Source organism: Crocuta crocuta, unplaced genomic scaffold, assembly GCF_008692635.1.
Source record: "Crocuta crocuta isolate KB4526 unplaced genomic scaffold, BGI_CrCroc_1.0 scaffold229, whole genome shotgun sequence".
In the NCBI taxonomy this organism is placed as follows: domain Eukaryota; kingdom Metazoa; phylum Chordata; class Mammalia; order Carnivora; family Hyaenidae; genus Crocuta; species Crocuta crocuta.
In genome coordinates, this window is record NW_027536464.1 from 3,507,981 (window position 1) to 3,532,791 (window position 24,811).

The following is a 24,811-nucleotide window of genomic DNA, read 5'->3' on the forward strand; positions in this document are numbered from 1 at the left end:
GGAAATTTGAAGGATAATCTGTATTCTAGATTCTCCCATCTCGACTGGTAACTAAACCTGATTTAACACTTTAATTAGAAGGATTCGCTGTTGAAATACATAACAAAGAGGAGCAGAGGAAAAATAAGAACTCTGAGCTACGATCCTCCCTGGTCTAACTAAATAAAACTTGTTTTCTTTCAACACTCGAGGACCTGTAGAGCCCCCTCCTGGGCAGCAAAGACTCTCACCCAAAGAGGGAAGAGCATCTATTTGGTGGCCTTTATTTTTAATATCAATTCTCCTTTAGCCATGCAGGGCATGGGGGAGACAGCACCATGAGGACAGCCCAAGCCCCAGGTACTGGGAAAGTTCCCTGGGGTCCCAAGGAGTCCCACAGATTCCAGCGCTCTGGAAACCTTGCCCTGTCTTTTGGCAGCTTTCCAAGTCCAGACGCACAGGCTCTGCACGCTGTGTTCCATGAGCTAGCTGCATGCGGAGAATGCTCCAGAGCCAGGGTAACCGAGAGCTCACAGGGAAGGAGTGTTCCAGGAGGACTCCTTCTCAACGTCAGTTCTCATTTCCTGTCCTCCCGCAGGACTGCCATTCAGATGATCTCCTCATCTCCGGCTTTTGGAAAAATACAGCCAGAAAAAAATAAATAAATAAATAACCTCCTGACAATCCAGTGTCCTCTCTGCTCAGTCCCCAGCCTGCGTGGAACCTGAGATGCATAATGTCACTCTGAGAAAGCCCCACCACTCAGGACCTCACACACTCGGCGTGTTCAACCAAGGGAGACCAAAGGCATCTTTAGCTAGTGTGCCTTCTAACTCTGCCTCAGGGACTCTAGGATTTGATGGCCAACCGAATGGGACAGACCAACATTTCCCAGAGTGCTTTGTCAGCCAAACTCGATGCACGCTCTCAGACACATCAAACAGTTCTTCAACCAGTATTTTCTTTTTTTTTTTTTAATTCAGCCAATGTGACTCTGCAAAGCTGTTGGGGAAAGGCTTATGATGAAGAGCCACCAATCATGTTATGGCACTCTGTCCCCCATGTCCCCGGTCCAGAACAAGTCTCCCCTTGACCTCTCTGCCCAACGGCCAAATGTTTCTTTGTCAAGACTGTCCAAGAGAGAGAAGGACTAGGCCAGTGGGACAAACTTGGGGGACACTAGAAGGCCAACACAGACCGGGCAGAGACTCGGCTGCCTCACCCTTTTTCTGGTGAGCAGGTACAGGTGATCTAAACCTACATCCTTCCTCTCTGATGCCCCCAAATTCCCCTCGGTCCACCTGAGCTTTCTCAGGCTCTATTCCACCCTCAAACTGGCAGGCCATCTTCTCTCAGCCAAACCCTGGTCAGCAGCCCCTGGGCCTCATGCGTGCAATGGGGGGAGGAGTGCAGCAGGGGGCATGTTGTCTCTCCTTTCCTGCAAGACTTGAGTTCCAAGTCCCCAGCCCCCCCTGGGCAAGGAGACTAAGAAAAAAGAGACTTGTGGGGAGCCTGGTGGCTCAGTCTGTTAAGAGACCAGCTCTCAATTTCGGCTCAGGTCATGATCTTGTGGTTCGTGATGTTGAGCCCCACATCAGGCTCCATCCTGACAGAGTGGAGCCTACTTGGAATTTTCTCTCTTCCCTCTCTCTCTGCCACTCCCCAGCTCATGCATGCTCTCTCTCGGTCTCTCTCTCTCTCTCTCTCAAAATAGATAAACTTTGAAGAGACTCAGATGTGAGGTTCTGATCCAGCTCCCAAGATTAAGATATCCCTTCCTCAGGGAGAAGCCTGCTCTGCATGTACTGGGGCTGAGTGGTGCTCCAGTGAGAGAAAACCCTAAACTGTACAAGTTTCTCAGCACACTTCCTGGGAGCCTTCCAGAACATATTGTGAATTCCTCTTGGGTAATGTCATGAAGGAGCCAAGTTGTCAGGGACTGCACACACCTCAGGTGCAATTCATTATTCCTTGGACCCAAGAGGCTGCATGGAACCAATAATTAATACCCTCTGAGGGCCTCTGGCTGATTCCAATAGAGATACTCAGCCCCCAAGACTCTCCAAGGATCATCTACACAGAGGGAAAATCACAAACCAGAGTGTCTTAGGGATGAAGACAATAAAAATTGCCTTGACTCTCTCTTAGGTCCCCCAACAGGAGGCATGACTAAAAGATCCCCAGGAAGCCCACATATAGTTTTTTTGAAATGCCTAAGAGATTGGTAACTCAGGCTCATTAACCTTGGGGGAAACTCTCCAAAATGTCTACACAAGACCCCTATACTTATACTGCCACCAAAACCCACTTTCTCATATCCTCCAAAGCATTCCTTGGCACCCTTATGCCCAGAGAAATTAATTCTAAACTCCTGGCACTTCATTGAAAGCCCTCCATGACCTGTACCCCGACTACCATCTTAAACTGGGTTCTCATTGAGCCTATTCATGCACTCTGTGCCCAAGCTGAGCCACACCAGTCTGGCCATTAGTCCCCAAGCACACTCTATAGTTGGGCCCATGCTGTTCTTCTCCTCACAGGCTATACCAGCAGCAACACCACCACCACCCATCTGTTCTTCTTATTTCTAAACAGTCAGCTCAATTTCTGCATTCCATAAAGCGTTCTGAATTCACAACCCCCACTTTGTATTTCCATGGAGGAAACATGGACTTTGAGAGTAAGTCTGGGCAGAGGCTCATTTGTCAATTCCTTCATAAACATCTACTGAGCCTCTTGAGTGTGCCAAACCCCCAGCGCTTTGCTAAGAACTGCCACTCTACAAAATTGAATAAGACACAGTTGGATCTTCGGGGGCTCACAGTCTAACAGAATGGTCAAGTGAAAGAACACAAATGGCAGTATAACATAATGATCACTCTAGGGGACATGCAAATATCGTGCTAGGGTAGAAGGGACAACTGGAACTGATGATGCACTTGCTCAACAAATAAATTAATTCAGACCCAAGTGCCACTGAAGAAATATCAGCGACCACAGGAAAGGGCCTTGGGAATTATGTGTGGAAGGATCCACACTAGTTAGAGATAAACCCAACAGAAATGGCGACTCAGCACATCCAGGGAGGTCTTCGGGTGCTCACAGCACCTCCATCAGCAAAGCCTTCCCAGATGAAATCAGACTGGGGCTTACTCAGAGTGTAGGAGAAAAATCATAATGTAAATTAAGAACCTACTTCCCCAAGTTCAACTCCACTCAATTACATTCTGCAAACATTTCTAGGGCCCTATTAAGAAGCCTCGTGAAGTCATCTCTGCATAAAACTAAGCCCAAACTTGAAGATCGGCTTTGATGCCAGAACGCCATACTTATTTCATGCAGGCTAGGAATCTTGTTCCCAGAAACTTCTTTAGCCCGCTGTATGCACCTTTCTGATTCCCAATTCTCCTCCGCAAAACTGTCAATGCTGAGAAGGAAAGGACTGCATTGACCCAATTCATTGCTTTCAGATTTTTAGCCCTGGAACTCCAGGTTTAAATGAAATCTTACTTGGAAGCACCAGTGAGTGAAACGCAGCAAAGCGAGCTGTTTTTAAGAGGACCCGAGCTTGTACCAGTGTCCTGTGGCAGCTAGAACAGATCACTCACAAACTTAGTAGCTTAAAACAATGTAAATTTATTATTCTATAGCTCCCAAAGGTAGAAGGTCAACACAGCTCTCCCCAGGCTAAAGTCAATGTGTCAAGAGGGCCGTGCTACTTCCTGGAGACTCTAAAAGGGAATCCTTTTCCTTGCCTTTTCCAGCTTCTACAGGCTAAGCACGTGTCCCCCTTTCTCGGTGTGCACAGCCAGCAACATCAAATCTCTTCAACATTGCTTCCATAGGTACACTTTCCTCCCTGACTCTCCATTCTGCCTCTCTTTTCCACTTTCAAGGACGTTTCTCATTACATTGGGCCCACTTGGATAATCAAGATTAATCTCCCTATTTTCAGGTCTGCTGCTTAACAACCTTAATTCCATCTGCAACTTTAATTCCCCTTTGCCATGTAACACAAACTATCCACAGGTTCCAGAGATTTGGTGTGGGCATCTTTGGGGGGGGGGCATTATTCTCCCTACCGCAGAGACCCAATCCACCCCAGACCCAGAGCACAGATTATTCCAAAAAAACAAACCAAAAAAACCTGGGATTAACATCACAAAGGATAATTCCACTATGTGCAGCCGATGCAGGGATTAGACCCACCACGCACAGCAGCCCCCAGCTACCAGCTGTGTCCTGCAGGCATACCTCATGCCTCCTCCTTTCCCTTCAAGGCAGGCTTCCCGGGAGTGTAGGGAGTTCTGGGCAGAGTCTGGATGGGACAGGAATGGAGGTCTGTGATGGAATGACACCTGTAGAGGATAAAGGTCTTTGGGAGAAAGTACATTTTAGAGAGGACCTCTTCCCCCCTATGATTGCTTTCTTGTTACACCAGGCTGTTTGAAAGCAGCATCTGTATTATATTCATTTCTCGCTTCCTTTTTTTCCCTCTGGTCATCGCGTCATCCCTGTGTCAGGGTAGGTAGACCAGAGTTAGCCCAGAACCAACAGCTTTGGGAGCAGTCCTCTACCACCGACAGGCAGGAGTTAACGGATAAATATGCCAGCTTCTTTGTCCTTCTATGTTTTCAATGGGACCATTTGAAGGCATGGTCTACACAGTCATCCAGGTCTACACAGCCCCATGAAATTGATTGGGCCCAGTTGCCTGTACCAGGAACCTACTAACACAACTAGGATGACCCACCTCTTCCAGTTTTCCTGAGACATTCCCTGTTTAGCACTGGAAGTGCCATGTCCCAGGGAACCCTTTGGCAAACAGGATGGTTGGTCATCTGAACAACCGCCTCACTAACACAGCTTTCTTCCTTCCCTTCCCCCCTTCGTTTTCACACACATACCCAGTGCTTCCTGATATCACCTCCCAAATAAGGGTCTTGTACCCAAATCCTTACCTCAGGCTCTGCTTCTGGGAACAGCCAAGCTAAACCAAGGTTCATGGTCCAGCCTGTGTCTTACTGGCAGGGCATTATGACCACACATGTCATGCACCCCAAAACTCCAGGGGGCGCCACTCACCTAGACTACGATGAGAACCATCTCCCTGGCAGATGCACTTCTGGCCCTTAACAACAACAGCTGGTATCTCTAGCTGGGCCCCCCGTCAGGTTGTTCTAGGGTGAAATTCTCTTTTCCCCACCTCCCACCACATGGGAAAGAAGAGGCACACACTACTAGAGAAAATCTTCCCATTAAGAAGGAGCAGTTTTAATCCTCCCCTGCCCTTATCCTCCTCGCCCCAGCCCTGCCCTGCCCCTTTCCAGATGTTCCCATTTAGTCATGGTGGGAGCTGAGCAGCGGATGAACAGCATGACTGGGGCTGAACACCCTTCACAATCGATTGAGCTGTGGCAGCTGGCCTTGCCCCCAGATGGGGAGAGCTCGGCGCAGACGGGGATTATGCATGGGAAACAGAGAGCCTCGGGGCCCAGCAGCCATGGCTGGTGCCTGTGCGATTCCCACTCAACTTCAATTAACAGCCCTGACAATGAGGAAGGGCTCTCTGAGCTCTGACATGCCTCCCACAGACACCAGTTTGGCCTCACCTGGGGAGACAGCCCGCCCCCGGGGACGGAAGGCTGCTCTAGCAGTGGACATCTGGACAGCCCTAATGAGGCCAGCCCGGGATGGGAGCTCAGCTAATTGCTCAAATAGGCCGTGATGTCTGGATTCCAGCTGCCACGTCTGGCAGCCCCGTTTGGATGTCTTGAGTTTACTGTGAGGTTGGGACTGAGAGACCCTTAGGAATGGGGGATGTCAGCCGGGGCTCATGCTGAAGCAATTAAGGGGACATTTGTTGTAGGTGAAGAATGGTGGGGTAGTAAAATAACAATATCACAGCTTGCTGACATCTTACCAGGAAATCTATAGTCTCCAGCCAAGATGGACCATTCCAGAAACACAGGGTGTGTGGTGTGTGATTAAAGAGGGAGGGAGGGAAGAGTAGGAAATGTGCTAGGTCTCGAACTGGGACCCTGGGTCCTCCAGATGCAAACTGGCCAGATCATTGTCCTTCCTCATATTCCTCATCTCACCAGACCTGAAAAACAGAAGGACTCCACTTACCCATCCCCCACCCAGACCAGATTACCTTGCAGCTCAGGAAGGTTAAGCTTAGGCCCTCACTTCTACAGGCCAGTTTCAAGGTCCTGGAAAGAGTCCTAGAGATGGTTTATATAGTAGACTTTTCTTCTCCTTTTTCCTTTTTCTTTTGTTGAGCAAAATTTGCAAAAGAAAGGCATATGAGCCACAATTAGTTAAGACCACTGTCTCTTTCCATTCTGACTTCATTGCAGTCACACATTCTCTAATATCAGGTGGTGTTGGCAATAGGAGGATTTAGCTAAAAGAGAATTGAATTTAGGGTACATTTAGTTTGGGGTTTAGTGGGATATTTTTATGTGGTTCACAGTTTCTCTTGTCCCTCTGTAGGAATGGCTTCTAGAAACTCTCTTACTCACCCAGTGTCATGGCATAAAGGTGCCAGGCCAGAGCCTCGCTGGTGATATAAATGTGTGGCACTAGAATTGGAAGTCTCTGCCAAGATAATGTAGAAGAATTAAGGTTTGAAATATAAAGAGTCAGAAGCTAGGCTGTGGAAAATTATTCTGTCATAGTATTGTAGCATAGTATTACAACACTGCATAGTATTGTAAGTGGAAGATACAGTTCTCATCAGACCCTAGGCAAAATGGAAGTACCTCTTACATGGAGTACACTTGATAACTCTCCATTTACAACTATAAATATCTCAAAGGGCCCCTGGGTGGCTCAATCAGTTGAGCGACTCACTCTTGATTTTGGCTTAAGTCATGATCTTATGATCCGTAAGATAGAGCTGACAGCGCAGAGCTTGCTTGAGATTCTCTCTCCCTCTCTCTTTGCCCCTCACCCCTCCAAAATAAATAAACATTTAAAATAAAAAACAACTATAAACATCTTACACAATAAAATTAGCTTTCATAGACTTCTATAAGAAATCAAGAGATTACTCTGACATCAAAAAGTGAATTACAACAAAACGCTTTTGATGATTCCAAAAGCAGCAATTCATTAACAGAGATATATTTTAAATAGGATTAATGAATAGACTCTTTGATTGTTATGTAGTTCAATTTTAAAAGAGAAGAAAATTACATGAACATATTAGAAAAAAAGAGTTTCATTTCTCACTGATTATCCTGGTACTAAAAAGTAACAAACCCCACAAGATGCTAATACAAAACCACCATGAAAGACAAATTGGTTAATGAGTGCAATCAGTCAAGAGGAATTTAAAATTAATCACTGCTCAAGAAAGCTTGACCAATATCAACAACAAAACAACGCGATTGAAAAATGGGCAAAAAGGGACGCCTAGGTGGCTCAGTCTCTTAAGCGTCCAACTTCAGCTCAGGGCATGATCTCACAGTTTGTGGGTTCGAGCCCCGCGTCAGCTCTGTGCTGACAGCTAGCTCAGAGCCTGGAGCCTGTTTCAGATTCTGTATCTCCCTCTCCCTCTGACCCTCCCCTGCTCACACAGTCTCTCTCTCTCTCTCTCTCTGAGAGATAAATAAAACATTAAAAAAATTATTTTAAAGAAAAATGGGCAAAGACTTGAATAGACATTTCTCCAAAAAAGGATAATACAGATGGCCAAGAAGCACATGAAAAGATGCTCAACGTCACTCATCATTAGGGAAATACATATCCAAACCACACTGAGATACCACCTCATACCCATAGGATGGCTACTCTTAGATAGATAGATAGACAGATAGATAGATAGATAGATAAAAAGGATCAACAAGGATGTAGAAAAATTGGAACTCTTGTGTACTTTTGGCAGAAATGCAAAGTGGTAAACATGCTATGAAAAATTTCAAGTTATAAATGGTGGTTCCTCAAAAAATTTTAAATGAATTAACATAATATCTAGCAATTCCATTTCTGGGTCTATACACAAAAAGAACTGAAAGTGGTGTCTCAAAGAGATATTTGTGCGCCATGTTCATAGCAGCGTCGTTCACAATAGACAATGGGTAGAGGCAACCCAACTGTCCATCAGTGGGTGAATGAGCAAACAACATGTGCTATACACATACAATGGAATATTATTCAGCCTTAAAGAGGAAGGAAATTCTGACACCTGTCACAACGTGGATGAACCTCGAGAACATTAGACTAAGTGAACTAAGCCAGTCACAAAAAGACAAATACTATATGACTTCACTTCGACAAGGTATGGAGAATAGTCAGATTCACAGAGATGGAAAGTAGAATGATGGTTACCTGGGGTCCAGGGTGGGCGCAGAAGGGGAGTTGTTATTTAATGGATATAGAGTTTCAGTTTTGCAAGCTGCAATAAGTTCTGAAATCGGTTGCACAATAAGGTCATTGTATGTAACACTGTTGAGTGGTACACTTAAAAAATGGTGTAAGATGGTAAATTTTATGTTTTGTGTGTTTTACCAGAAATAGAATTTTTAAATCTCAGCAAGGAAAGAAAACTTGAAGTGCCTTAAATCTTACAGCTCATATATGAGAAAAAAGTGATTGAGCTATTCCCAAATTTAGGATTTGAAAACCCTAAAACTGTGCTCGCTTCGGCAGCACATATACTGAAAACCCTAAAACTTACATGACATTGCGCATAGCTGGGTATCAAATGGACAGAAAATATACAAATGACCAATAATAAAGAAGTTAATTGTAATCAGTGTGAAACAAAAGACGATTGTCTTTGTATTCTCACCGTAGAAAATATTACCAAATTGTGACATATTTTTAAAAAGCAGTGGAAAAGGATGCAGCTAACAATGTAGAAAAAAAGCATTATAGGTTTGGTCTGGCTAACAAAATTAGAAATGTTTTTTTCTGGATACTGTGGTACTCATGGTATTTTGTAAACATTTTTGGGTTTGTAATGTGCTGTGATTTCTTATTTCAACTAAATGTTCCCCTGTGTATGGAATTTTGTTTTATTTTTCTTAAAGAGGGTCCCCCAAACTGTACCAGCATAGAACCTAGCTATGTCCTTCCTTATGCCCATCCCCCAACACAGCAGTGATCTCAGGGAAACTTGAGCTTTGGTCCATTTTCCTACCTAATAGACATGAGGCCAGAGGAACCTCATGGCTCTGTCACTCTGTCTGTATGGTCTTGAGTCTGTCCAGTCACAACTTGAGCCTCAGTTCTCTATCTTAAAATGGGGGGAAATTCCTTGACATTCCCTACTTCCCATATGTGAGAGTGGGATCCACAGGAAATTGCCATAAAACCAAAATCACCTTAGAAACACAGTCACTAAAGAAAGAGTAAGTCAGTATTTCTTGAATCATATACCACCTTTATCTGAATTTTCCCAGGGTGCCTTGTCCCACAGGATCCCCCCATCTATGTTTGGGAGTAAGGGTTAGCATGCAATGGCAAAGGCCATAGAACAATAAACGAATATAAAGAAAAAGTGGGGGCACCTGAATGACACAGTCAGTTAAGTATCTGACTCTTGATGTCATCTCAGTTCATGAGTTTGAGCCCCATGTCAGGTTCTGCATTGGTGGTGTGGAGCTTGGGATTCTCTTTCTCTCCTTTTCTCTCTGACTCTCCCCTGCTCGCTCTCTCTCTCTCTCTCTGTATCTCAAAATAAATAAATAATCTTCAAAAAAATAAAAGAAAGAAAGAAAGAAAAGAAAAGAAAATGTGGAGGGAGCACAGGCTTACTTGGGCTCATTTGGGATCTATTACACAAGGAAGATCCTTGAGGGAACTTGATGGCCTACTGGTCTGGAGAAGCATTGAAAGAAAATCTAATTAAGAGTAATTAAGCTGAAACACCTCTCCAAGTTCTTTCTTCTTCATAAATCAAAGCAATAGAATATGGACCTAGTAAATGGTTTCGGTGCCAAATGTAATATATGCCAATGACCTTCAGGAAAGAAGAAAAAGGTAGAATGAAATTCATTCCTTCAAGACTGTTAGATTGGATATAGGAAAAAAGAACAAAAGTTGAATCAAGAATGATTCCTAGATTTAAGGCTCAGGCAACTAGATGGCAGGAAATGCTATTTATTGAGATAAAGAAGGCCGAGGGAGAAACAGAGTGGAGAGGACATCGAGTTCCTTCTTATGCAAGTTAAAGGTGAGAAATTTCTAAGGCATTCAGAAAGGAGATGCCAAGTAGGCTGTTGGTTATATAAATCTGGAGCTCAGAGGAAATGTGTAGTTTCAGGTTGTAAATTTAGGAGTTAGCAAAATAATGGTGGTATTATTTAAATCCATGAGAATGGATAAGATCATCTGAGAGAAGACAAAGGAGGGGAGCAAGGGGGAGAAGAAACTAGGATGGAAGAACCCAAGCATTTAGATGGCAAGTGAAGAAGCCAACAAATTAGAAGTGGCAAGAGAGGCAGGATAAGAACCAGGAGAGAGTGTATCATCTCAGAATCTAGGAGAAGAAAATGATTTAAAAAGAAGAAAGTGCAAAAAAGAAGTATTAGGACTTCATCAAAATAAAAAGTTCCTGCACAGCAAAGGAAACAATCAGCAAAACTAAAAGGCAACCGACAGAATGGGAGAAGATATCAGACAAAGGGTTAGTATCCAAAATCTATAAAGAACTTATAACACCTCCCCCCTCAAAAAAAAACAAATAATCCAGTGAAGAAATGGGCAAAAGACATGAATAGATATTTCTCCAAAGAAGACATCCAGATGGCCAACCAACACATGAAAAAACACTCAACATCACTCATCATCAAGGAAATACAAATCAAAACCACAATGAGATACCACCTCACACCAGTCAGAATGGCTAAAATTACCAACTCAGGCAACAACAGATGTTGGCGAGGATGTGAGAAAGAGGATCTCTTTTGCACTGCTTGTGGGAATGCAAACTGGTGCAGCCGCTCTGAAAAATAGTATGGAGGTTCCTCAAAAATTCAAAAATAGAACTACCCTATGACCCAGCAATTGCACCAGTAGGTATTTATCCAAGGAATACAGGTGTGCTGTTTTGAAGGGGCACATGCACCCCAATGTTTATAGCAGCACTATCAACAATAGCCAAAGTATGGAAAGAACCCAAAATGGATGAATGGATAAAGAAGACATGGTAAATATATACAATGGAGTATTACTTGGCAATCAAAAAGAATGAAGTCTTGCCATTTGCAACTACGTGCATGGAACAGAGGGTATCATGCTAAGCAAAATTAGTCAGAGAAAGACAAATACCATATGACTTCACTCGTATGAGGACTTTAAGATACAAAACAGATTAACATAAAGGAAGGGAAGCAAAAAGAATAAAAAAACAGGGAGGGGGACAAAAACATAAGAGACTCTTAAATGTGGAGAAGAAACTGAGGGTTACTGGAGGGGTTGTGGGAGGAGGTTGGGCTAAATGGGTGAGGGGCATTAAGGAATCTAATCTTGAAATCACTGTTGTACTATATGCTAACTAACTTGGATGTAAATTTAAAAAGTAAATTAAAAGAAGAAGAAGAAAGTGCTACACTATGCCAAATGCTGTTGAGATACTAATCTAGCAAAATCTAATTTACTGCCTTCATGTTGTCAGATGACCTATGTGAGTACCATCCAACAATACCATCCCACCTCCTGATCAAGGTCAAAGGAAGTTCTCCACATGCCAGCAGGGGAGTCAGTCAGGAAGGTTTTTCTGACTCCCACTGAACAGGAAGTCACAGAGCTGTCCAGAGAGGAGACAGGCATTGATGCATCTATCCTCAGGCAGACAGGAGACCATTCAAGTTGTAGCAAAGGTAGGTCTGCCCTAGAGTGGTTCCTAGGGTCAGTGCAGATGGCCAGGAAACTACATCGAAGAATCTGACATCCATCATCAGCTGCTCTCAAGCGGAGAAGGTCCACTCACATCATTGATCAGAGAAGTGAGCAAAAATTCAGTGGACTGGGTCTTTCCTTTCATCTTCTCTTCTTGCTTTGCCAAGGAGACCAACACCAGTCACATCCACTGGCTTTTGCACATGTCCCCATTCTCAGCGGAAAGAGGGGAATTGCTGAAGCCAGCTCATACCAACTCACACCAGCTCAGAGTGCTGCTTGTGTGCACCTCATCCAAACTCCTGATTTCATGTTGGTAGCTGAAAATCTGCTCTGGTGGGAGTCCTTACCCCGCAGAAATGAACAAACATAACTAATAGGGCTTCCCCCATCACTCCTGGAAAGCCAGTTGTTAGATATTTCCAGCACACTGTCTGTCAGTGTTCTGCAACATGTAACCTGGTATGCCAAGACAGAAAAATGTGAAGGTCCCAGACTTTGGGGAAACACAACTTACCTCTCTTGAGATTTCCCATGCATGTTAGAATCTTAAGGACGCAGAGAAATCTTTCTATAAAGAAATCTATTTTTTTTATAACAAAGAGTTTTCCAAACTTATTAAGCTATCGAATCCTCATTTTGGAGAATGTCTCTCACTGGCGTCTGAAGTTCACACTGCTTTGGACCTTTCTTTTTAAATAAAGCTAAGTTGTTAGCATTGACATAGAAATAGAAATTGGCCATAACAGTTCTGCTGTTCATTCCCATGGCTATTTTGAGAGGTGTGCAGATGATGAATGGTTGTGACGGCTGAAAGACACTTCTTATTTATGACCTGAGTTCTGGATGGTGACTGCTGTCATTAATAATGATAGTGGAGCCCCAAGGCTGGAGAGACGGCAGCTCTGGGGTCTCTCTGCTTAGCCTGACATTCCTGTGATACAGGAGTTAGGGCTGTAAAGCTCAAAGCACTTAGTACCAGCACAGGGAGTGCTAGATTTCAAGTTCTTGCCTCAGTCAGGGGCAGGCTCTTGGAGACCCAGGACAGGGATCTCACTCTAAATGTGGAAACCACCGCAGGCTAATAGATGGAAGTGGGGAGCTCCTGGGGACCTGGGGAAACAGAACAACTGTGTTCATTAAGAGAGCCAGGAAGCAGCCGTGGGGGTCTCGTCTATCGACAACTTGGCAGGACACAAAGTATTTTACCAAAAGAAATCTCACAGCTGGAAAGAGCAGGTGCGGGCAGAGCAGAGCCAGTGCAAATGCTGGAGAGAGATTAAGGCAGGAAGGAAATTGGATTTTCCCAAGTTCCGCAGGGGAGGAGTGCACTAGGAGGGAAAAAGTGGTAAGAGAAAGAGAAAGAAAGACTGAAATTGATTTAGGACTTGAAATAAATACCCTCGACCAGCAAAAGGGTTGTCGGTTTGCATTTTGACAATTTAACAGGCAAAAAGCCTCCGCATTAACTGAGTCCATGCCTTCAACAGAAAGGGAGATTATCAGTTGCTGAACAGGAAAAGCTATAACTAAACAGACAATTTTCACATGCTTCATTCCCCCAGGAGCTGGAGCTGGTGCCAGGAAAAATACTTCTCCCTGCTCACCCTCCAGCCCACCAGTGTTCCCGTGTCTGGACCCTGGGACATGGCTCCTAGCCCTGGCCCCGCAGCTCTGCAAGTGGCAGTGTGTCCCCAGTACTAGCAACTGACAAGCAGTGAGGCTTTCCTTCCAGGCAAAGGTAGAGTGGAAGGTGGCCACCACATTTCCAGAAAGCTGCGGGCTTCTGTCCCTAATCTCATTAGGTTCAACTTGGAGCCACGTTCCCTCCCCCATTTCTCCTTCTTCCAACCATTTGAAGTAGTTATTTTACTTCTCTAGATTTGATTCACAAAACAAAAGAAAACAAAACCACACATACAAACAAACACACAAAACTGAGAAGGTCAACAAGATGTAATAGCACAAGGAATTATATTTTAAAAACCAGTACAAGGTCATGAAATGTCAACAACAAAACCAAAACCTATCCTGTGTTCATCCCCTAAAAGGCAGGGTGCCTCGTGCATACCCTTGTGGATTTATGCTGTGGCTGAGAACACAGCCCTTACGTGTAAGTACTGATGCACCTGGTCATCCTTTAGCTACCAGACATGAGCCCTTCCAGATGTTTCAGTGCGGGTGCTTGCCTTCAAGGACAATGGCAAGTACATTGGAAAACTTCTTGTTACTATTTGGAGCCAATCTTTAAACAGTAACCAACATTCTACAAAGTCATTCATTTGTATAAATGAACATACATTTTTGTGTTTAGTTCTTAAAATAATCCCATGAGTCAGGTGATATTCTGATCCTTGCTTTCCAGTTAAGAAACTGAGGCTCAGAGAGCTTGAGGCAAGCAGAGCTCAGGTCACACAGCTGGTAAGTAGATCCACGTGACTCTAAATCTCTTGCTCCTTCCTCTACTCCTTACCATAATCCTCTGGAAGGCAGAGATCGGCAACGTACTCTGTAAGGTTCCCAACACGGAGGTGTGAGCAGGCGGCTGTTTAATTGAAGATGGAGGAAGCAGTCTGTTTTCCCATCACCCTTCATGTTGGTTCTTGGTACCTACTCCCCAGCAGATCCCAATCTGCACTGCCCCCTTTTCTCTGCATACACAATGTAACTTCAACTCCCAAACCCATTACTTAGACCAGATTGCTGAATTTGCGGGAGTGGCTTGAAATGTACACAAATACCCAGTCTAGCAGTCCTGCCAGAGAGCACAGGGATCCTTGGGCTGAAAAGTGGAAGAAAAATCACTGGAAAAAATTTTGTTTAATGTTTTATTTATTTCTAGGAGAGAGAGAGAGAGAGAGAGAGAGAGAGAGAGAGAGAGAGAGAGAGAGAGAGAGAGAGAGAGAGAGAGAGAGAGAGAGAGAGAGAGAGAGACAGCGTGAGCAGGGGAGGGTCAGAGAGAGAGGGAGTCACAGACTGAAACAGGCTCCAGGCTCTGAGTTGGCAGTCAGCACAGAGCCCGATGCGGGGCTCGAACCCACGAACCGCAAGATCATGACCTAAGCGAAAGTCAGACACTTAACCGACTAAGCCACCCAGGTGCCCCAAAATCACTGGAAAATTTAAGGAGAGTGTACACAGCAAATATCTGTTGAACTGAATATTCCCCCAAACAAGTCCACTGAACATATCACATCAGATAACTTGCTCTCTCTGGCTTCCAGCCAATTTTCACACTCTTCCAACCCAAATGTGGCTCAGTAGCTCAGCTAGAAAGGAGATGCATTCAAATTCACCCAGGAGACCTGAGAGAGGACAACATCTGGCCTCTTTAAGCTGCCCCACTGTCCCTGAACCACTTCCTGCCTTTAGCCATTCCCTCATCCTGGAATCTTCAATGATTCCTCAAGGACCCTAGGATTAACTCCAGATTTATCTTCAGGGCATTTCACAACTCTTTAAACACTACTCATGCACAGCATGCATAGATATACTAGATGGATGGATGGATGGATGGATGGATGGATGGATGGATGGATGGATGGAGGGATGGAGGGATGGAGGGAGGGAGGGACAAATGGATTTAATACTCAGTTTCCTGTTAGAACACTTCCTCTGTGTCAGTGAGGGAGCACCAGTCTTCTGCCTCTGGGACAATCAAAGAACCTTATCCCTTTTCCCTGTATATTCCTTCCCCTAAGCATACACCATTACCACTATTAACATATAAGTCTCTATTGTTTCTATGGCTCATAATCCAACCCACCAGCCTAGAGGGAGCAGGGGAAGGGCCATCCCTTGAAATGTGAACTATTCTGAAGCCCCAGAATCTAAGACTTCTAGAATTAATGGACAATTTTGACTCAAGTAACTTTCTTCTCACACTTCCATTTCCTAGTTTGTGAAATTGAGGCCTTGAGATACAAATTAGAATTGGGAACTCAAAAGCACATTTTTGTTTGGGGATATGCAATATTCCCCAATTTCTTAGATATCAGCCATTTAGAGAATGCAGCTGTTGAAAAATACTTGGAACCCCCCCCCAAAGTATTTGCAAATGCAGTATCCTTGAGTGTAACCAATGGATTATGACCCCTGCTTAAGGCTATATGAAAAGCTGGGGGAGTCCAAACCAGGTAGCTACTGGAAGGGGCCCCAACGGTGTCTAGGTAGTTGGTCAAAGTCAAGGTCAAGCTCACCTCTGCTATCTGCTGCTGCTTCTGCAGCTGGAGCCATGTAGGAGGTAACCTCAGCAACCTGAGAGAGACACAGTCTTTCATCACTTGCCTCTGCCTTCCCTGACCCTTGGTATTGCTGGGACATAGTACACATTCTCTTCCATTTCTCTTTCATCATCCTTAATCTCTTTAGTCATTCTAACGAAGCATTCTGGGGCCTATTTATTGTTCCCTAGTGAGCAGGAGTTGGATTTTTATTTCATACAAATTGTGAATAAGAGCTGTATTTGTTATTACTTTTTATGAGCTCACACTCCTTCCCTGATGATAGTTGCTTAATGGGCCAGGGTTAAGAAGTAAGTGATTCTAAGCAAGCTCCCTTGCTTGCTCCTCAAACTTCTCCTTACCCTATAATGCTTCCATCTGTGAAAGAGGAGGGACTCTTACATGACCTCTCAACCATTCCAAGCTCAAAGTCAGTCTGTTCCCAGACCCAGCCCAGCACTTTTCAAATGGATCGATGAGCATTGACCAGAAACAGAACACAGTACCTTGGGTCTAATGGAAGCTGGCCTAGAGGCTCCATGGGGCCAAGGATAGGGCAGTGGGTATTGGGAATCATAAGCCTGTATTTCATTAAAGCTTGTTTCCTGATTCTGTGTGGTCTTAGATATGTCCTTTCCTTCTCTAGGCCTGTTTTTCTTCTGTAAAAGAGGAATAACTGACTTATTCCTAATATCAATGAAAATTATAAACCACCATTGAAAAACCTACTACCAGGGAATGTGAAAGAACATTATGAAGATCTAATTAACGATTAGATCTAATTAAGAAGAATATTGTGTTTGTGTGAAGATATCAGTTGTCCCAGATTTACCTGCAAATTTAATGCAATCACAACTTTTGGGAAACTTGGCAAGATGATTCTAAAATTGATATGGAAGAACAAGTGTATAAGAACAATCGAGAAAATATTAAGCAAATGAAAACAAAGTACACAAAGAAACTCTTCCCACTGGGTAAAATAATTATAATACCCCAGTCATTTTTAAAGTACAGTATTAGCTCAGGAATAAATGAAGAGATCAGCGCAACAGAATAATTGAAAGCCTACAAATAAACTGTGTGGTTGAAAGCATAACAGTCTTCCAAAGATACCTTCCCCACCCTCGCCATGTCTTTATCTCCAGAGTCTGTGAATATGTTGTGTCAAATGGTGTATTCGTTTGCTAGGGCTACCATAACAAAGCACCACAGACTAGGCGACTTGTACAACAGAAATTTATTTCCTCAGAGTTCTGGAGGCTGAAAGTTCAAGATCAAGATGCCAGCCAAGTTGGTCTTCCCTAAGGCCTCTCTCTTTGGCCTATGGATGGCCACCCCATTACTGCCTTTTCACATTGTCTTTTCTTCCATACTCATGCATCCCTCGTGCTTCATTCTGTGTCCAAGTTTCCTCCTTTTGACACCAGGTGGATTACATTAGGGCCTCCCCAAATGACCTCATTAAATAATCTTAATCGCCTCTCTAAAGAACCCATTTCCAGATTCAGTCACATTCTGAGGTACTCAGGGTTAGGGTATCAGCACATAAACTATAGGGAGACAAGACTCAGCCTATAACACATGACACGGAAATTTAGATTGCAAATGGAATAAATCAACTGACCTCAAATGAAGTGAAGAGAGTATTCTGGATTATCTAGGTGGGCTCGTTGTCATTACAGGGGTCCTTAAAAATGAAAGAGGGCATCATGAGAGTGAGTTTCAGAGTAACCAGCAAGAGACTTTACTGGACATTGCTGACTTTAAAATGGAAGGGGGCCATGAACCAAGGAATGTGGGCAGCTGGAAAGGTAAGGAAACAGATTCTCCCTAGAACCTCCAGAGGTAATGCGGCCCTGCCAATACCTTGACTTCATCCCCAAGAAACTATTACACATGCTGATCTCTAGAATTGTGAGATAGTAAAGTTGTGTTGTTTTAAGCCACTAAGTTCGTGTAATTCATTACAACAATAAGAAGCTAATACATCATGTATATGAAGAAATTAGGATATGATAAAAGTATCATTTCAAATAACTGGAAAAAGACAATTAGCTCATCATCCAGTTAAAAAATAAATAAAATGAGATTCCTATGCCATGTCACTCACAAGAATAAAATCCAGATGGATTAAAAGCCTTAACAATATGCACATGAAAGTACTGGAAGAAAATATGGGAGAATGTGTTTATGATTTTGGAGTAGGGAAGGGGAAATAAATAAGAAAACGTAATGAAGTTTATAATATTAAAATAGAAAACATTTGTTGCAAAAGATGCCATAAGCAAAGTCAAAAGACAAGCAAAAAATGAGAGGACTATAACATACATACTCTTTGAATTTTGTTGTTGTTTTTTCTTGTCAGTGAGCATGGATTACTTCACTAATTGAAAACAAAAAAGGAAAAAGAGGTGGGAAGAATCTTCTCTACCACCCTCTTCTTCCTATGAACAGGATTGGAATAAGTGAGGAACCTCTCAGAAAGCAAAAGCACCATGGGAACACAAGAGTGTTTCATTGAAGTAAAAACTAAATTATGATTTATTAGGGCATTTCCTCCCTGCAGCTTCCTCACCTTCTGTGGCTCCTCTTCCTTGCTCACACCTGTGGGGTGAGCTAAGCTCAGCCAGCATTCATTGGAAGGATTGCTGAAAGATTAACCCATCTAGGACTTGCTAAACCTTTGGCTGAAACTTGCCTGTTTATTCTTCTTCCTGGGCACACAGCTAGACCATACTCCCCTAACTGCTCCCTGGCAACGAGATGTGTCCCCCTGGGTTCTAGCCAATGGACTGATAGCCGAAGTGTCACTTCTAGGCCAGGTGCATGAGAACCTCACATACTCCATGGTCTTTCTTCTTTTGCTGGCTTGGTACAGCTGAGTATGTAAACTTGGATGTCACATGCTGAGGCTATAGAGCCATTTAATGGAAGAAACTTTGTTCCCTGAATTACTACCTAGAAGAGAATCACTTGGTAATCAGAAATACCCATAATGGGTTTATGAGAGCTAGAAAAAATATATACTGTATTTGAGCTAAAATACATTTTTTGAATTTTGTGTTTGTTTCAGTAGCTGATGCTGCATTAACTCAGAAACCAACCTGACTTCTTTTGGCAAATATCTTGGTCTGACATCTCCTCAACAGCCCAACTGAGCCTAACAATTATTTGGGCTAAGTTACCTCTGGTAGAAATCAGGCCAGTTGTTTGACTCATGACTGGGTCCCGGTTGATACATCAATATGCTCTGGGAGATGCTTGGGCTCTTTGGCTATCTCAGTGGTACCAATAACACAGAAGGAGCAAAAGAGATGACCTTTGTCTTCCTCCACCCAGCACCCTTACCCTCCCTACCTCTTGCCACACTCAGACAAGAAACAAACAATAAAACATGTCCCTGTCTCCTGCTGGCATTCAATAGACCTCACCCAGGGCTATGAGCTCGAGATAGGAGGACCCCATGTTGTGTCCCCTGTGTCATGATGTCATTGTTTGGACAGCCACATATCAGACACCACCTCCACCCCAAGAAAGGTCAGATGAGCCACAGAAATGAATTCCCTACTCCTGTCTTCTGACACCCCTTCCAAGAGGCCACTCTATTCATCAACTCCCTCTGATCCAGCTTCTACACCAGATCCAGGGACACCTAAAGAGAGAAGCTGCTAGAAAAATGGAAGCTCCTTAAAGACCAGGTTTTGTTTATCTGTGTATTCTCCATCTCAAGGCACATAGCTCTGAGGGCACAAATATGAACTTGCATTCGAAAGCTCTTTAGTGCATGTATATTGATGTTCATTCTCTTCGCCTTTCACATGGCAACATTCAGTGAGCCTAGATGGACTGGATTGGAATACAATTGGATTGGGAACCAGCTATCAGCTGAAAAGTTGTCTCTTTTAAGAAGCCTTCCCCTATTGTCCCAAGAAGACCTCCTTTTTATTCCCTTTTATGCATTTCCATGGCTCTTACTTGGTGCTTCTATGTCACTCTCGCCATGCAAAATTGCAATTGATCTGTTTCTGTGTCTGCCCTCCCAATATACTACAAAATCCCCAAATACAGAATACCTATTTTTGTATGTGCAGGCCTGGCAAATAGTAGGTATTCAAAAGATGAGAAAATAATCTAGTGAACAAATCCTGGCCTAATGAAACAACCTTTTCACCAAAATGAATTATAAGCTCTAATAAATAAATAAAATAGCCCCTTCTACTGTTCTACATCTTTGGTCATTAAACATTCTTCCTTCTGGCCAAATCCTTCCTCCTGAAAACCTCTCTGTGGGCTCTAGTTGTACCCACTCAAAAGACATCTCTGAAATACTCCTAACTCATAGCAGAGATCTAGAAGATGCCACACTCCTCTGCCCTGGGCCACCTCCAATCTATCACTTCCCATAAGTATGACACACAGCCAGGGAGTTCATCTCCCTGCCTCTGGCTAGGATTCTCAAATATATATTTTATTCCTTTCTCAAGAACATCCATGAGAAAGCAACCCAGCCCATTCTCTGTTTGTCCAGGTGCTGGAAAATTCTAGTGCCCAGTTCTAACTTAAATCCTTTTCTTTGCAATCTCTATCAATTCCATCCGTGAAGAAAGAGTACTTTCTGTCCCCATGCAGTATACAGAGAGTAACCAATTCCTCTCTTTTCGTCCTCCTCCAACACATGCCCCTGGCAACCGGTCTTCTTTTTTATGCGCTGATTCATAATTTCTGAGTGAACCAAGGCCCTCCTTCTGCACCCTGTACTGCCACGTGTGGGTGAGTCTGCAGTATCCCAGTGACCAATGCATCCAGGATGTAGAGGTTCCATGCACTGAGCCAGCACAGCCCAGGGCACATCCCAAAGCCTCTGTGCTCACAATGTCACCACTTGGACAGCCACGTGTGGGATCACCTCCAGCAGGGGGTGGAAAGACGTGAGAACCAGCAGGTCCCTCCTGGCAGACCTATTGTGGACTCTAACCCTCCCCCGCTGGCCAGCCCTGAGGAGTGCTGGCCCCCATGCTGTGAGCTTAATTACTTTGCAAGAGGACATTTGTAACTGGACTTCCTCTTTGTTCACAGAGAAAGCTGGGAGTGGGCAACAGAACAAAGGCAGGTCTTTGCAGAACACAAGTGAGGAAGAGCCCATGCTGTGAATCTGGGTCTGGGCCTCAGGAGTGGAGGGGGCTGGGGACATGGGAGCTTGGGCAGCATGAGGATGGGCTCAGACGGAACTAAATCCCCACCTGAGGGCTCAGGCAACCCTCTCACTGGGCTCCCACGAGATCCAGCCATATCTGAACTAATTCATGGAACCTGAAAGGAAAAAAAATGCCTTGTGAGCATCTTTCTCCTGTTCCCCTGATCCTGGAAGGCCATTCTCTCAAAACAGGGTCCTTTTTCTGTTTTGGGAGAATGTATTGGGTTAGAGAGAGTGTGAAATATTTGTTGTGCCCCTGATATAGGGCTTTAAGTCTCATTGTTAGCATATTCTTTGTGATGTCTAGCCTAAATCCCTCCAGATACTTGATAATATGAATCCATGGAGACTCAAAAAGGCAATCTTTCATGTATAGAACAGATCTGATGGTGCCTCACCCTCTGACTCTCCCTCCTGACTTGGCTGGGGAAAGATTCCTTTGGCACAATAATTCTCTGAGGAATTCTCTGCACCTGTATTAAGAAGGGAAAAGTCTGTGTGTGATCGGTGCTCCTCTCTGCTTCCTGCTTCTACAGAAGACAAAAGGGTTCCTCTGGCTCACAGCAGCCAAGGTGGGTGGGGAGAGAGGCAGAGAGAAGATCCAAAAGTGGGGAAGAGGAAAGGAGAGGAGATAAGAGTGAGAAGACACTCATAGGTGCCTATCCAAGACTAACAATCTACAGGCTGAAAGACAACTCCACAGGACAGGTCACCTTTGCCACCCACCTTCCATTCCCTCACTCTGCATGTTTGCATCTCCCTAAAAGTATGTGCTTCCTCTGCTGGACTCAGCCATTCTCCTTTCTGCAAGGAACAGTGTGCATGCATGTGAGTGACCTCCCTGTGTACGTCAGGGTCACTTCCAAATCATCCTTCGGCCTTCCTTTCTCCAGAATGGCTCTCTCCTCTTTCGCTTCTCTCAGAAATTTAAAAGAAGGGGGAGGAAAGGAAACTTATGAATTGAACATATAACTTGAAGAAGGAAAGGAGGGAAATGTTTTACATGAATGTTTTCATTTTAGCCTCCTAGCTACCCTCAAAGGTAGGCGTGATTTTATCATGAAAGGGAGATAAACTTTTCTCAGATGAGGAAACAAAGCTGGGAGGAATGAAATGAGTAGTTCTGGGTCACTGAGCTGGTCAGTGGCATCTGTCAGGTTGAGCCCTGCATCTGTCAGACTCCAAGGACAAGGCCTTCACGGTCCTTTCTTCAGCTCTAAGTCTCTGCAACCAAAACTGACCCACCCCTGTGTCCCCCACATCCCTTTAGCCCTGCTATTGATCTGAGTACCTGGCCCAGATCTGAACATAAAGGGAAAGCAGCATCATGTAGCCAAGTTGGAAGGCAAGAGACAAGCTTTAAGTCTGGGTGAGACTCATGCACAAGACTATGGAAGCAAAACTTCTAGGAGAAGATAGAGTACCTGGGTACTATCCATGGCACACAAAACTCAAGGGCAGGAAAGCGCCCTGACTCACTAATAGTTAAGTTTCACTGTAAACCACAGTGTATGGTGCCCAGGGCCCAGCCTCCATGATTACCAAAGTGGTGTCAGGAAGATGCATTTCCCAAAGGTGGTAAATTCCCAGATCTTTTTTTCCTCTTTAAAGCATGATGTGAATCCTAGAGAGATCTCTGAATGCAAGAAACATGAAAGAGGCGGCCGTTAAGCTATAGAATCACAGAATATGAAGGCTGGACAAAAATCTCAGAGCTCATCTAGCCAGACCTCCTTATTACAGCTCTGGGAAACCAGCGGTAATGAGTCTTTCCCAAGTTGGACAATTGCAGAAGGTGAACTCAACCCTGAGACCCCCAAACTGCCACCCAGCTCTCTTTCCACTACCCCAGGTATCCCAGGTGTCCTTCCAGCTCAAGGGTGCAGCGAGGGCTGTAGAAGTGGCTGTTAACAGGAAACCACAAGGAAAGATAAGCACTCGGCCATATCTAGGAAAGAAATCTGCCCGGAACTCTCCCGAATGTTGCCACACCTACCATAGAACCCAGGTAGGAATGATTTCTGTTCCCTTCCAGATCCCCAACAGCCTAAGCTCATGTTCCTCCCAATTATTTCTGTGTTATCTGAACCAAAGGAGACAAAGAAGATTCTGTGCACTGGGGAGGGAGGGCTCAAAATGGGAGAGGGGTGAATTCAAGGATAGAGCCTGGCTCTTGTAGTAGGATGGGTAAGGCCTAGGTCTCTACCCAGAGCCCTAGGAAAATGCAGAGGGAGGAAGCCACCGAACTCCAAGGAGCCTGCTTCTGTCTCTCCAGCCAGAGCTGTATGACCCTAATTCATCAGAGCTCCTTGACTTCAACTGACTTTGGCTTCAGATTCTTTTGTGTTGTTTTTATCTCAAGAAGAAGAGGAACTAGAAACTTAGCTGGGAAGACACGCATTTAAGCCACCTAGAGAAGGCCTAAACCACCCTTTGCCCCAGAGATGTTCCTGAAGTCTGACAGTGAAGAGTCCTCTCCTGGTCTAGGGAGAAAGCCTGTCCTCGTTCTGAGGGTGTGAGAGCCTCCAAGTTTGTCTGTTCCCCATGGCTGCCATGCCATGTCATAAAACTGCTGGCCAGCCCACAGTTTCCCTAAACATGCTCAAAGATCATCTTACCACGGAGGGGGTTATTTGACACAGAGATCTTGCTGTGTGGCTCAGGAAAATATCCCAACAGCCACAAAAAGGTAAACCGAGACGCCAAACTCGCGCCAGCTGGGGCCAGTAGCAACATGGCCCTTCGCCTGGCAGTTCTAGACACTTCTCAAATGTAAACACCTCTCCTCTTCCTCTTGTTTCCTCCCCCTTCTCTCTTTGTTTTCTTTCCTAAGGATTAAGAGATTTCATTTTCATTGTTCCATAGATGGAATGGGAGGTCTCTCTGAGCAAGCGCCAAGCACTGTGTGTTCCTTACGGCTTGGTTTGGAAATAACTTGAAGCTCTCTGTCCCTTTCCCGCCAGCCATCCTGCATGTGTCCTCAGCCCCTGAGAGCTCTCCTATCAGAATCTCATGAAGTTGTTCCAGAAGCCGCAAGCCTTTCTCCAACCTGCCCTGACCATGCGGAAACCAGAGACGGCCAGTGGAAGTGCTGCCACCCTATCTGAGACACAGGGGTAGGCTTGTACTGGAGGAAGAGTCACCTCTGCTAAGAGTCTCTCTGGGAGCCCTGATGTCTCTGTGCAAGAGCAAGGTCCCAGGCTAAGGATGACTATAGGCCTTAGGTAGACCCTCTACTCTCTTGGGTCAGTGGCTTCTAGTAAGCTTCCAGAAGAAGCAAAGGTAGACGTCGAGAGATGGGACAGAGTGAGGAAGAGGAGTAAGGTCTTGCCCTCTATGCTGGTCATTTGCACCCTCTCACCCCGCCGCACCCCAGGTCCACTCTCTGCTCTGTTCTGTGCCCTGCGACGCATAGAAACAATCATACTCATTGCTTCCCAGCCCAATGGGGCACTCCAGGAGGCAATGGGAGAGCAAAAGAACAGAGGTCCTTTCTTGAGCTGCTTTTCTGGCATGTTCCCCCACGAAACTAATCACCCCTCACCCCCCCGCACCCTACAGA

General features: G+C 44.6%; 1 long non-coding RNA gene across 1 annotated transcript; it reads right to left on the minus strand.

The window, feature by feature from the left end:
* Window positions 1–247: 247 nt before the first annotated feature.
* Window positions 248–4,964, minus strand: LOC144218747 (uncharacterized). Its single transcript, XR_013331249.1, has 3 exons — window positions 4,941–4,964; window positions 4,234–4,337; window positions 248–609 (listed from the first exon to the last, which is right to left on the minus strand). It is a non-coding gene; the product is annotated as an uncharacterized LOC144218747 (long non-coding RNA).
* Window positions 4,965–24,811: the final 19,847 nt, after the last annotated feature.